The sequence below is a fragment of the Urocitellus parryii genome, chromosome 3 (genome assembly GCF_045843805.1).
Source record: "Urocitellus parryii isolate mUroPar1 chromosome 3, mUroPar1.hap1, whole genome shotgun sequence".
In the NCBI taxonomy this organism is placed as follows: Eukaryota; Metazoa; Chordata; class Mammalia; order Rodentia; family Sciuridae; genus Urocitellus; species Urocitellus parryii.
Window position 1 is genome coordinate 98,561,096 of NC_135533.1, and position 15,199 is coordinate 98,576,294.

The 15,199-nt window shown below is 40.1% G+C and overlaps 1 protein-coding gene across 1 annotated transcript in view; it reads right to left on the reverse strand.

Annotated features, from left to right (window-relative positions):
* The window catches only part of Gli3 (GLI family zinc finger 3), a 272,709-nt gene that overhangs the window by 222,043 nt on the left and 35,467 nt on the right, over positions 1-15,199 (reverse strand). The gene's annotated exons all lie outside the window — the stretch shown is intronic.

Here is a 15,199-nt window from a genome sequence, read left to right on the forward strand (position 1 = left end):
GAAAGGCATTCTGTGTAAGAACAAGGTAGAAATAGACATAAAACCACTATGGTGAAGAACTAATCGATAGTTAGCATTTCAGAGCTCCTTCCGGTATTGAGCACTAATCATCAAAGCTAAGGGTCTTTCAGTCTCCATTTGTAAAAGCTAGCCAGGAAAAGCTGCAATCAGCCAAAACCAAAATAAAACGATGGGTGGAAAAAAATAAAATAAAACATGGAAGGCTCAGATAATCTAACACATATTTTCAAGCACGTGACAGATTACAAAGAACACCCACTTTGTACTCCAATGGCTTTGAAGAATAAAAAAGAGGAAATAGGCTCAAAACATAGCAAGTAAGACCTGATGACATAGACGTGAGAATATTCTTACCAAAATTTCAGAGTCCTGGAGTAAATTAGCAAGGGTAACACAAGTCCCTCTTCCTCCCTGCTGATTATTAACAACAGGATGAACCATTTCCTTTCTTGCATTATAAGAAGCAAGCCTGAATCAAGTCACTGTTCAAGTCTTTTCAAAAGCTATCACAGGGCTGGAGTTGTGGCTTGCCTAGCATGTATGAGGCACTGGGTTCGATTCTCAGGACCACATATAAATAAATGAATAAAATAAAGGTTCATCAACAACTAAAAAAATATTTTTTAAAAAAGCTATCACATATCACCTTACATCTTGACAGAGCCAAGTATATTCCCTAATGAACATTCACGTCCAAGCAACAAATGCATGCATGAATGGATATCCACATGTAACACTCTCTCTCTCTCTCTCTCTCTCTCTCTCTCTCTCACACACACACACACACACACACACACACACACACACAGTTTTGCAAACCTAAAGAGTAATTTTTTAAAAGTATTTACATTTGCAAAATAATATTAGCAATGGTCATTTTATACAGTAACAACACTGATGGCATGAAGACCATCTTAACTCTTACAAAGTGCAATATATGGACTCACACGTTACATTTCCAGAAGCTGAAAAGAAAAACAGACATGAAAATTATGATAATGGGAAAAAAACAAATTATGAGCTGGCAAAATGAAAGCCATTAGAATTGATAAATATATCCTAAAGCAGGCTGTCTGGAGAGCAGGAAGCACAATAAACTTCGGCATTACTGGCAAGTCTGCAAAAGACTTAAAAGGACAGAAAATACAAACACAGATAAGGAAGAGCTGTTTGCTGTTTTGTTTTTTTTTCCTCTAATGAAGCTACTAAAATTCTATGTAATTAAACTTTAAATTTTTCCTAAAATATAAGGGACCAAAAACTGACAATGAATGGAAAATATAAGCAAGCCAATAAGAATGGAAAAAACTGGAAAAGCTTTCAAACTTATTTCCAATAAAGGCTCCAGACTTTGATCTTTGTGGGTTTGTGTGAGTTTGTTCAAACTTCCAGGGGAAAGATAATTCCATGTGATGAAAACATTTCTAGATTAAGACATTTCGAAAAAATTCCAATTCATTTCAAAAAATGAATCCAATCACAATACCAAAATGTAATATTATAAGGACAAAAAAGGAAATTAAAAATCGAAACTACATATGGATGCACAGCAAAATACTAAGCTCCTAAATGCAATATCAGTGCATCGGGTTGAATAAAAAAAAAAATCTAAAATTAAATAGATTTCATACCAGAAAACATGATTACAAATATTATAAGAAAATAGGCAGATATAATTAGTCAAAGAAAAAAATCACATATCAAAAAAGCAAAAGATAATGAAACAGTATTTCATAAGATATAATACTCATTCTTGATTTTTTTTAAAAAAAGTACCAACTCCGAAGTAAAAACACACTTCTTTAACCTGTGTTAAAAAAATATAATAGTTACAGCTAAGATGATTATCATCACTATTAATTGCTATTATCCAAGAAATTGAAGCCAGTTCAAGGTTATTTAAAACAGAAATCATGTATACAGCAATTGGAAGGGAAAGAACAATATTATTATTGGCAGACAGTGTTATAATTTAACCTAGAAAGCACAAAAGCTGTAACACAGAAATTATTAGGACAAATAAAACATTTAGCAAGGCCATAAACTGGAAAATAAATATCTAGAAATCAATAGCTTTCTATTTACCAGCAATTACCAGTTTTAAAAGTAGACAATACTTTTGAACACTTGCAAAATGCCAGGAAGTGTTGAGCCCTTAACATATTTACACAGTGAATTTTCACACCAACCCTACAAAATAGATACCATTGTGATCTGCCTCTTAGGTAAGAAAAAAGCCAAGGCTTAGGAGAACTAAGCATCTTGCCCAAGTCTCACTGTTAGAAAATGCCAAAAACAAGAGCAGCACCAGGCAGTCTGAAGGCAAAGTCCTACTGAGAAACCACTGCACAACAGTACCACCTTCAATGAAACCAAAAGGTGACACAAGACAAAATATTAAGAATAAACTCAGCAAGAAAGCCGTGCAACCCCTACATAGACATTAAAAATAAAAATTAAAAAAAAACTAGACCAACAAGCATAAAAACACCCTATTTGAATAGAGACATACCATACTTCAATATTGTTCTTCATAAAAAGGTCAGTCAGACTCCATATAATAAATAGACCTAGTGCAATGCCTATCACCGCATATGGAGGTAGAATGACTTCTTGTGGATGCTGTGTTTTGCACAGGGGTGGGAGACGGAGTTTAATGATGTGATTCCGAAGTTTATCAAGTAGTAAAAAAAGTGAAGGGCCAGCCAGGAAATCTCAATCATGGGAATTAAAATGTTCTTGTCATCATAAAGCTAGTCATCATAGCCTCCATGCCTAGGTCTACATAGGTAGCCCCTCTTCCTTGTAGTCAGTGTCCTTAAAGAGTTCTGTGTTCACCTTTGGTGACCCCCTTGGTACTAAGGAAGATAAAGTATGAAAGAACCAACAAAACCTAAAAACAAGAGATAGGAGAAGATTCAAACAATGCTTAAATTAAACATAGCTCATATGTTAAAGTGACAGAATTAAAATACAAAGAGATGACAATTAGCATTCCTTATTACTTGTCATCTCTTCACATAAACACACCACACTGGTCAGTCCTTGCAGTCCCACTTCAGGGCCACCTCAGCCAGGAAGCTATCCCCAGAGTCCCAGCACCCCCTCTAGTTAGCACCTTTGGAAGTCCTTCTCTATCACTTAGCACCAAATTTTCTGGCATTGTGTCCCCTAATTATGTGCTAAGAGGCCTGCAGAACCTAGTAAGAAAGGACTGAGACTTCCCTGCCTCTCCCCCAACCCCTGCCCCACGCAGAGGACAAGCCCTGGAGGTACCCCAAGTCCAGAGCCCAGCACCCAGAAAGACTTGCTGATTAAGAGACTGCAGTTCGGCTTGCATGGCCCTCAGCAAGTTTAAGGTTTCAAAAAAGGGGGGAAAAGGCCACATCAAAAAGGTGATGATTTTTTGACTCAGCTCCAGCTTTTTAAAAATATTATGTTTCTAAATAAAGTAAATGGATACTCCAGAAAAACAGCTAAAGGAAGGTCACAAGGCAGTGCAACTACTTGAGACTTGATAAATCAAATAAACAATGAGGCCAGCAAAGGAAAGCAGAGAGCACATTACAGACCCCAGTGAGTTTTTGTTTTTCTATTAAGGAGCTGTTCTTATACACAATGAGCCCATTCAAAAGGGGTTTTTAAAAAATCCCTAGAGGAAGCTTCTATCTCCTAGGCCCAAAGTATAGCTCACCCTTTTCTCCTGCCTGTGAACACCCAGCTTCCAGAAACCATTCTGCCTACATTTGGAAGGTAAGAAGGCAAAACCTTTGATCAGTAGGTCCAAGAAAGGAAAAAAAAAAAAAAAAAAAGGTCTCACTCAAATTACTCAGGAATTCTACTGTAACAAGAGGTGAGAGAAAATTAAAGGCTTCACAAAGAACTAATTTGCTCCCAGGTGGGGCTTCCCTTCTAGGCAGAGCAAACAGCAGAGGTTTTTAGTTTTTCTAGCTTTTAGGTAGAACTACCTGAACATTCACATACACCAAAGGCTAGGTTTCTGAATATGGCCCCCTTCGGACTCAGTATGACCTATCTGGTTCTCAGGGATTCCTGAGCTAAGCTAAGGAGGCAATCAAGCACATATAATATCCAATCTTACTTTCATTTCTTCCTAAAAACTTGATTGTGAAATATTCCCAACATATAAACATATCCTACAGACATTATAGTTATCCGTGTTATCTACAACTCAAGATTTAAGAAACACTAGCAGATTCCCAAATTTGCTTCAGTTAATTTTAAGGAAATAAAACATACTGCTAAACTCACCTCCTCAAAATTTATTTCTTTCCCCCCTCCAGAAATACAAAAATAACAAAGAATTTGAATTAATGTTTATGTATCTTACAGATTTTTTTTTAGTTTTTTTGCCCATGACTGTAGTATTGATTTTTGCATTTTAATAATACTTAAAGAATAGCCTTTTGCCCTATTTCCACCCAATATCAGTTTAGTGTAGCAAATAACAGAAGAAACTTTCAGTTCCTTCCCTCTGTATGTGTGTGTGTGCGTGTGTGTGTGTGTGTGTGTGTGTGTGTGTGTGTGTGTGTGTGTGGGAGTAGCAGGATCGTAGCGGGATCAAACCAAGGCCTCACATACGCTAAGAAACTTAGAAAAGAATTAACTAAAGTAAAGAGACTCATCCATTTTTACCATAAGAAAGGATAGGCCCAAACTTTAAGATGATGGTCTATGAAGACCCACCAAAGTTCTCTCAGTTAACAAAGCTCTTTGGAAAGATGGCATGTCTTCTATCTGTTGTCTCAAGAGGTTCAGGCCTACACTCACCTCATCTTGCTCTACTTCCTGGACCTCATCTTTTCCCAATTACCATTAACATTTCCAACCCAGGTTGGTCTCTTTTCTAAGTTTCTGAGATTTGTAGTCGACCACTTGGATGCTATCAAACCAAGCCGGTCAGATTGATGTCATCATTATCTCCAAACTTACTCTTCTCCTATCTCAATCAATAGTATCACCATCCATATCCAGTAACCTGGATCTGGAAAATTCCCCAAAGGCCCATATGTTAAAGGCTTGCTCTCCCACTTGGCACTATTGGAAATGGTGGAAATCTTTAAGAGGCAGGGCCTAGTGGGAAGTAATAGGTCACTGGGGGCATGCCCTTGAAGGAGACTGTCCAACACAAATATCTTGCTTTTGTTTTTCTACCAATTATTTTTTTGATCACCAGAGGTGAATAGGCCTCTTCTACTGTCACATATGCCCACCATGGTGTACTGTGCGGCCAAAGGCCCAAAGCAATGGGGCCAATTGGTAATGGGACTGAAACCTCCAAAACTGTAAACCAAAATAAACCTTTCCTCTTTTTAAGTTGATTAATATCAGATACTTCATAATAGCCACAGAAAGCTGACAAACACACTACCCTAAGAGCCTTCTAAAATATCTTATTGCTAGGTGAGGTGGCACATGCCTATAATCCCAGAAGCTTGGGAGGCTGAGGCAGGAGGATCACCAAGTTCAAAGCCAACTTCAGCAACATACTGAGACCTTACGCAACTTAGCAAGGCTGTATTTCAAATAAATAAAAATTGCTGGGGATGGGGCTTAGTGGATTAGTACTGCTGGGTTCAAACCCTGATTAAAAAAAAAAAAAAAAAAAAAAAGTCTTCTTACCTTCTGTGCTGCCCCTTCCAACCTATAGTTAGGCTGATATAACCCAAATATAATTTCATCTACCTTGAAAGAATGCTTGAATACCTTCCTAGCTGCCCTTGAGATACAAGGAAATGGGACTTCTGAGACCATCATAAGCTAGACCCTGTTTAAACAGCTTCATGCTGATTCACTATTTTTCACCCCATTCTCTAGGTCTACTAAAATGATTTTAGTTGCTTGAAATACAAGGATGCCTTTCACCTCTGGGACGTCTCCCTGACTATCCCCTTGTCCAGAAACATAGCATCTCTCTGTAACTACTAGCTCTCCCCTGCTTTTACCTCACTTTCTCCAACTCTTTTATTTTACAGTTTTTGGCTTAATAACCACTTCCTCCAGGAAGCGTCCCTCAGTGCCCAGCTCCAGTCCCAGGACCACCAGTGTCCTGATGTGGGCTCTCACATCCAGAGTGCTGCTCTATCACAGCCATTATCGCCATGTATTAGGACAGTTCACGTAAAACCAACTTCACCACCAGAGTATCAAACAATGTCTGGGTCTATCCCCTCAGTACTTAGCGCAGTGTTCAGCACAGGGGTCATTTTGGGGAAAATATTTACTGAAGAAATAATGAATAATAACTGAATGGATGGATAGATGGATGAATGGATGGAGGGATTCGAAGGAACTCAATAAATCTGGGTTGCTGTCTTCCTGCCCCGAGACCGACGGGCCAAAGGGACAGACACAGTATGTCAACTTCTAAATACATCTTGGCTCTAACTGGAATGCTACAACTGAATGTATTTCCTTTTTTAATCATTTTTCATACATGACTTTATTGCCAGGCTGTCCAGGTGGAGCATCTCTAGTAAGCTAAACACTGTGACACAAAAATTAATGGGCTAGAAGAGTAAAAACAGCTTCCTTTATCCTCACTAATGCCCAACAGTTCATAAACAAGTGAGAGAGATCCCCAAGATGCTTCACAAACATAGCTGACTCCGTTCATTTAGTCATAATTAAAGATATGTTAGTGGTCATAGAAAAAGAAAGAAAGTATTTTTTAAAGGAATTTACTTATGAATATAGATGTACTATAAATCTCTTTAGCAAAAAAATTGGAAAGAAACATAGTTGGTTTATCTACGCTAGACATTTCTGTCTCGTTTTAAAATTTGACCTGCTTTTGTTCATCTGATTTTGGTTTTTGTTATCATTATTTGCTTTTTGCAATACTGGGAATTGAACCCAGAAACTAGTGCATGTTAGGCAAGTACCCTGTCACTAAACTATACTCCTGGTTCTTTATCCCAACCCTCTTTTGACACAGGATCCTGCTAAGTTGCCCAGTCTGGTCTCAAACTCGCAATCCTCCTATTTCAGCCTCTGAAGTAGCTGAGATTACACACATGCACCATATCTCCTAAGCCCTGTTACAATTTTAAATAAGAATTCTTCTCACCACTACTTAGAAAAAAAAAAAGAGGGGGGAGCTTCAGAAAATAAGCGGGTGGGGAGAGGATAGACATATAGGAGACAAAACATTGTATCTTCTCAAAAAGGAATACTGATAAACATTTCATTGCAAAAGATATATCTCCTGAGAAAGACCTTTTAAAAGTCTACATTTAAATGAAGCATTAAAAATATATTACATAAGCTAGGTACGGTGGGTCACGCCTGTAATCCCAGCGACTTGGGAGGCTGAGAGAGGAGGATTGCAAGTTCAAAGCCAGCTTCATTAGAGACAGGGTCTCTATGAGTTGCTTAGAGCCTCACTCAGTTGCTAGGCCTGCTGAAGGTCCTAAGCAGCTCACAGAGATGGTGTCTTTAATGAGGTTGGCTTTGAACTCATGATCCTCCTGCCTCAGCCTACCAAGCCTCTGGGATTACAGGTGTGCACCACCGCACCCAGTGGCCTTTTCTTAATGTGATCCTCCAAGTAACACAACCAAGGTTAAAACTACTCACTTATTGGAGAAGAGAGGTATTTGACCACTGGATAGTCTTAAAGCCATATGTTCCAATGCCTATTGAGTTATTTGTCATTATAAAACTTCAAAGCCAAAATAAATGTCCTACACTAAATCAGGGCCTTGCCTAGTACCTAGAGGAGTGGACCTTTGACCACAGCTGGAATTCACCATTTTGTAATGTTCTGGTTGGCAAGGGGAACAGTTCACTACTCACACAGCAAGCTTTGCTCTCCCAGGAGTAAGAGTAAGCAGTTGCTCATGTATTCTGGTCTGAAAGAAACTATCTGATTGGATTTGAGAGAAACTGCACAAATCCCTGAAGATGAAATCCATATTTATGGAAGACTCTTGTTCCACATAATCTTCAGGAAGACTATACTGATTTTTTTTTTTTTTCTTCAGAGACATTGACAAAAGTTTATTCAGGAAAGCAGAAACACATTCAAGGGACAATATGGGCTATCCCAAGTGTGAGAGAAGCTTTGGGGTAAAGCAAGGGATACACATCTCCAGAGGCAGAAACAGCCTAAACTGATATTTTTAAGGAAACTAATCAACTGTTAGGGTCTGTAAACAAGTCAAGATGGCGCCTGGCATTTTGCCAGAGGGAGGGGTTTGTGAAGTAACGCCAGCAAGCCATTAAGTGTAGAGATTCCTTATTGGTTGACTGCTGTATCTAGTTTATGTTAATTAAGATAAGCTGTGTGGAATGTATATATACCACTCCTGTCCTACAATAAACAGCTCCCACTCCTGCTGTATCAATCTACACAAGTTGCTCCTCACCCCCCGGTTATTTGCTGCAGCCGGACTGCGGCAATCAACTGGTTAAGACGGACTACAGCGGGCAAGCAGAGAGCAGTTTTGGCACATATGAATGTAGCCCCCCAAAATATACTGCAAAACATCTACTCTGCAAATTTAGGGGGAATATCTTCACACACAACTAATCAGTGATATTTTATTATCTAAAGGGAGTAAAATTCTAGTCCCTGCAGGAGTGGTTAAGGTCATTTTTAGAACTACTCATTCACTCAACAATTCTGTCCTGAGCCCTTGTACTGTCCCAGACTCTTCCATGCACTGAGGTGTGACAGAGACAAGAGAGGTAACCTGGTTCTTATATCCCGAGGAGAGACATTAAACATGCAAATGCATAAAAGATAAAATAACCCAGTGTGGTGGTGCATGCTTGCAATCCTAGCAACTTGGGAGACTGAGGAAGTAGGATCACAAGTTCAAGATCAGCCTCAGCAATTTAGCAAGGCCCTAAGCAACTTAGCAAGACCCTGTCTCAAAATAAAAAATAAAAAGGGATGTGGATGTTTTTCAGTGGTAAACTGCCCCTGAATTCAATCTCCAGGACCAAAAAAAGATAGAATAGCTTCCTAGAGCAATCAGTTCTTTAAATAAAAATTGAAAGGAGAAGTGCTGAGTTAGAAGCTGAGGGAAGGCTTCAGAGAGGGACTAAGTTTGGGCCACCCAGAAAAAGCCAGGAGCAAGGATTATGCCCACTGTGGTGATTTTTTCCCAGCCCCATACCTCAGCTGTGAGCCAAACCTGGGGATGCTGCATGCACTTCAGGGATGTAAGAGGATTGCATTACTGTACTCACAGGCCAGGACAAGTTTTGTTTGTTCTCCAAAGATCCTCTACTTCATCTCAAGGTGATTTGGCAAGACTGGAATTGAGGCCTTCAAGGCAAATGGCTGGGGCCTTTTTAAAGGTGTCAAGTCTACAGAACTCCTCTCAAGAGACTGATACAGTATCTAAAATCCCTAAAAATCAGCACTTCCCTGGGATGTAACTTTGATACCCCATTAGACACACATTGCACACACACACACACACCACACACACACACACACACACACACACTCACACATGCCACATGCATAGGTTAATTCTGCAGGAAAAAAATGTTAGATGGTTGCAGTTTAGAAAGAACTAAGGGTATCAAAAATGCATAACATAAAATTCTTAAATTTTTTTTTTTTTTTTGGCTAGAGACTGGGGACATTGTCACTGCCAACTAGAGTGACAAAGCATTTCTTTTCTCCCTAAATTTACTGTGATGATAGATAACAAATGGCATCTATAAAGCAGTTGGTCAATAACCAGAAACAAAAAAAGAATAGACTGCCACTACTAAGAACAGAGCTAGAAAAATGCCAGTCAGACATGCAAGAGGCAACAGCGCTTTGAAAATGCACCAAGTTTGATCCAAATGTTAGATGTGGTTTTAGCTACTCACCACAAAGCTGGGTTACTAACATTTCTAAAATTTCTGAAAATGATTTTCAGGCCTCTAGCCTACTTGGGAGCAGATGAAAAATTTCCATTGTTGATGCACAGTCATTAGTATGCAAGGTAAATAACAGGCATCAGGCAAGATATCTATTTGTAATAAGTTTACAGAAAGCACATTAAAAGCCCATTAGAACTCAGATTTACCTCCATATGCACAGACAGAGGACAGGTAGATAAGGGCTGCTGCCTGCTTTGACTCTAGTGCATTAACAATAAGTTCCAGCACTGACCACGGTAGGCAAGTCCATCTCAAATGCCTATCAGTTTACTTGTTTTGATGGTCATGACAACTTAGAGTGAGGAGTTTGTTGTATTTTGTTTTGTTTTGTTTTTTAAGTGAGTTTGTATATGTGATGTCTGTCCCATATGCAAGAGATGAATAGAAGGCTGTGTGTGTGTGCATGTGTGTGTCTTCCCTCTCCCTTAGCCTTGGATCTGGACAATGTGGTGCATTCTTTAAAGGCAGGAGCACCATCCTCTCAGTTTTATCCTGGGATGATGAGCTAAGTCTAGAAAGAAGAAATGGAATAAGAAGAAATAAAGACATATACCTAGTGCCAAAACATTACCACTTAAGTCATTTTCAGTACCAAGTAGCAGAAAGATGACTTGGCACCAGATATGGAAAAATACCTAGGGACACTGTTTTATGTCAGGAAGTGGATCTGCTATGACACATGGATTCTCCAGTCCTATTTCAATCTTCCTGCATTAATGGGAGGGTTTTGCTTAACATCCCCATGCACGCAGCTTATTGTATATTTTCAAAAGGAGCTGCATACAATGATAGGAGGTAGGCCCAGGTGAACAATGAATACACAAAGCCAACCCAGATAAGGTAAAAAGAAAGGAGGATAGAAATCCTGGGGCCTTATTCTTCAAAGATCTGAACATTACTTGGGGGATGAACAATTAGCACTAACTTGCATGGATCCCAAGGGCCAGAGAACCATTCATTCTCTCCTATGATGGTTATTTTAAAGTGCTTTTAAAGACAACAGGGAAAGAAGGGTGCAGACCATGCTGGAGTTATGGGGAGGCAGACTTCTGAGGTACACAAGAAAGAATATTTTAACCATCAGAACTGTCTGCAAGTGGAATGGAAGACGTTTCCAAGTACTTCTTCCCTTCTTATTAGGAGCTACAGAAGAACTTTTTAGGGCTCTTACCAATGGATTCATACATCCAAGAAGGGTTAGGCTTCAAGATCTATGAAGTCTTTCCATCTGCAGGAGGCTATGGTTCCATAAAGAATCTCTGCTCTGGGTGTGCCTGCCTGTATGTTGGTGCCCTTAACCACTAAGAAAAAAATATCCCTCTGGAAAAATATGAAGAGGACAGAGGAGAAAGGAGAAGAGAGAAGGAAGAAGAGGGAAGTGGAGAGGAGTAGAGAAGAAGAGATGAGAGGATTGCCATTACTGTTGCTACCATTTAATGGTAGCAACAGTAATGGCAATGAATCTAAGATATACAGATTACAAGGTATACCCATTAGAAGGGTTACTCTCCAATGATCCATTCTCACACCCAAAGCATCTTATAAATGGAGTATTTTGATGGGCACTGACTTATTACCTTACGTGACACTTGCGGGGATATATAGCGTTTCCCAATCAGGGAGACAGCACACACGGTCACAGTCTAGTCTGGTTCACACAATACCTACCATAGAAATGCACCACCCCACACCTTCCCCAGCCCCAACATGCCCAGGTTTATACCAATGATTGATTATCATTTCAGCATCCTCTGCTTCTTCAGTCAACACATCAACTCAGAATACAGGGGAATGGAGCAGTCTGGAAAACCTCCCCTAACTCCCTCTATATCCCACCCAGCTTTGCTTCCCAAAAGATTAACACTTTACCAACACAATTTTCATGTGAAAATTTGCATCTGAAAAAAAAATGCTAGCCATTTTTTTATAATATTAAGTTGTATTTTTAAAAATAATTTGTTCCAAAAATACATGTGGCATGTATTTAAAAATGATTATTTCTACATGAATATATATACATATATATATTCATATAACTCTATACATATGTATAGTGTACATAGTGTGTGTGTGTGTGTGTGTGTGTGTGTGTGTGTGTGTGTATAGGGTGTGGGGGCTACTGGGGATTGAACCCAAGGATACTTTACCACTGAGCTACAATCAAAGCCTTTTTTTTAATTTTTATTTTTATTTTCAAGACAGAGCCCCACTATGTAACTTAGGGCCTTGCTACATTGCCCAGGCTGGCCGCAAACCTGCAATCCTCCTGCCTCAGTCTCCCAAATTACTGGATTACAGGCATGCACCACTGCATCTGGTGAAATTATATAATTTTAAAATGGAAGTCAGCAAGAACTATTTTCATGTGTCTGAGAAAATGTTTCTCATACTAGACAAGCTGGTCTGGGCATTCAGGTGATAAGAGGAAGGTCAGGCTTCAACTCATATTCTAGCTCTCTGGGTACTGTGAGCATACAAGAGAGGGAAGAATCCCCTTTAGTTGAGACTTTTCAGGAAAAAAATAAAAACATTTACATCTGGATCTGTTAAAGATGAGCTTGTCTGAAAATATAAGGCCAGACCAAAACACACCAATACAGAACCATTTCCAGGAGAACAGAAAGGTCACTTGTTCAACATGTGGCTTTGAACTAGATTACATGCACTTTAGTACTTACTATTAATGAGTAAATAAGTGTCCAATAGTGTGTTGGCAATTGACAGGATTAATCCATGAGATAGAAACTGTTACTGCCACAGCTTAGAGACAATTTCATCATTCTAAGACCCAAAGCTAGTAGCTCACAACGCAAAATGATCACACACATGTACACACATACTAGTGGAAATGAAGCAGAGTGACTCTGAGAATGTATTTTAGGAAAAAAATAATATTTAAAACTTACTGTAATCAGATTTACAACAGGATACCAAAAATAGAGGCATTGGCCTACCTTTGATCAGTATTCTCCCCCAAGTCTGACCTCACCCAAAATTAACAGAATCACACACACACACACACACACACACACACACACACCCCAAAGCAGTGTAGTCAATGGTCTTGCCAGACATCCCTCCCTGTTCTAAAACCTTGTACAACAGCAATTCTTCTAAATTATGCCAGAGCAGTCGTCTGTATTGATCATATTCATTTTATGTCAATGATAAGTCAGCATCACTATGAATGAAGGCAAATGGTATGGGTCTCATCTCCACAAGGGTACATTCAAAACTGTCACCCTGCACAAAGGAATGACTGAAGTTTGTGATCCCCTTACAGAAATGTGCATCACCAGGGTGATGGGGAGAGAAAACAAACCAGTGAACAAACGTCCTGTCCTCCACAAGCGCCCTCTAGACCCCTGGGCTGCTTACCCCTAGCCCCAGGGCAGCCTCCTATTCTCTCTGCTCTGCTGGAAGCTGCAGCCAGTGGATGGGGTTTTAGATGGTGATCTTCAAATACAGTGCCTGACCTCAGCTGGCCCCTACCCCCCCCCCCATGAGTGGGCAACCCTACTCAGATGAATTCAGGGAACATTCCCATTCCAAACAAAACCAGTTCAAGTACTCACCATTCCTGAACTCACCCCCACTTACTCCCAAAACCTCTCTGGGAAAATGAGAAGCGGGAGCAGAATCTCTGCTGTATGTTTTGTTTTGTTTGTGATGCGGGGGGGCATTCAACTCAGAGGCTCATGTGTGCTAGGCTAGTACTCTATCACTGAGCGACACCCTCAGAGCAGAGTCACTTAATTTTCCAGACCTCTACCTGATTATTTATTTATTTATTTGTTTGAGGTACCAGGGATTCCCAGGGGCACTCTACTATCACTGAGCTACATCACCTCTATTTATTTTGTTTTGTTTGTAACAGGGATTAAATCCAGGGGTGCTTAACCACTGAGCAACATCCCCAGCCCTTTTTCTTATATTATTTTCTATTTTGATACAGAGTCTCCCTCAGTTCTCAGGGTCTTGCTAAATTGCTGGGAGTGGACTCAAACTTGCAATCCTCCTGCCTCAGCCTCCAAAGTGGCTGGGATTAGAGGTATGTACCACCATTCCCAGCTCACTTTTGAGTTTTATTTACAGATTTAGTTTCCCTGACTTTCGTCCTTTCTCAGATGACAGGTTCCCTTTTCTGGACAGCGAATTCTTTTCCATAAGTTTTTGATGCTCAACCCAAATGCACATTGGAATCACTTGAGGGGCTTTTAATTTATTTATTTTTTTTTAAGAGATAGGTTCTCGGGCTGGGGTTGTAGCTCAGTGCTAGAGCCATTGCCTAGCACATGTGAGGCACTGCATTCAATTTTCAGCACCATATAAAAAATAAATAAATAAAATAAAGGTATTATGTCTATCTAAAACTAAAAACATAAAAGAAAAAAAAACACTAAAAAAAGAGAGAGAGACTTCGGGCTTCAAAGCCAGACACAATAAGACACACCTATAATCCCTACAACCCTGGGGGATCACAAGTTTGAAGCCAGATTCAATTCTGTGAGACCATGTCTCAAAATAAAAAATTTAAAAAGGGAGGAGAATGTAGCTTAGTGGTAGAGTGCCCATAGGTCCAATCTCTAATACTGCCAAAAAAAAAAAAAAAGAGCAGGGGGCAGGGTCTTGTTGTGTTACCCAGGCTGGCCTCCAACTCCTGGACTGAAGTGAGCCTCCTGCCTCAGCCTCCTGAGTAGCTGGGACTACAGGTATGCACCGTCATGCCAGGTTATGCTTTTTGGGAATTTTAATGACCAGCCAGCCTTAGAAGCTTCAGGATTCCAAAGTCCCAAGGTGTGGCTGGTTGGGTAGAGAAGCAAGGTCCCCTGAGGATCTGCCAGTCTCACTGTTGATTGTCACTGTCTTTATTTTCTATTCTCTCTTCCCACTCTGCCCTCCACCTACACCCAGGCTTAATCGTCCCCAATTGAGAAGCCCTTGCCCTCACCTCAAGATACAGTTCCAGCTCCAGCTCTATGACTTTCCTTTATCTCCTCTAAAGAACCACCTAATCTCTGGATGTCTCCTGCCCAAGCACCCACAAGTCTCAAGGATGTTACACCCTCAGAGCCTCCCTTGTGATTCCATCTTTCTGCTAATACCTGTAATAGCTCCCCAAATCGCCATAGCCAAATCCTGTACTTTCTCCCCAGCTCTCAATCTTCCCGCCCTCTCTCCCACATTCAAAAACCACTGCCATCTCCCAACCCTGCCTGAGCCTGGCAAGGTTCCAGGCCCTGATCTCCATCCCTTCTCTCCAAAA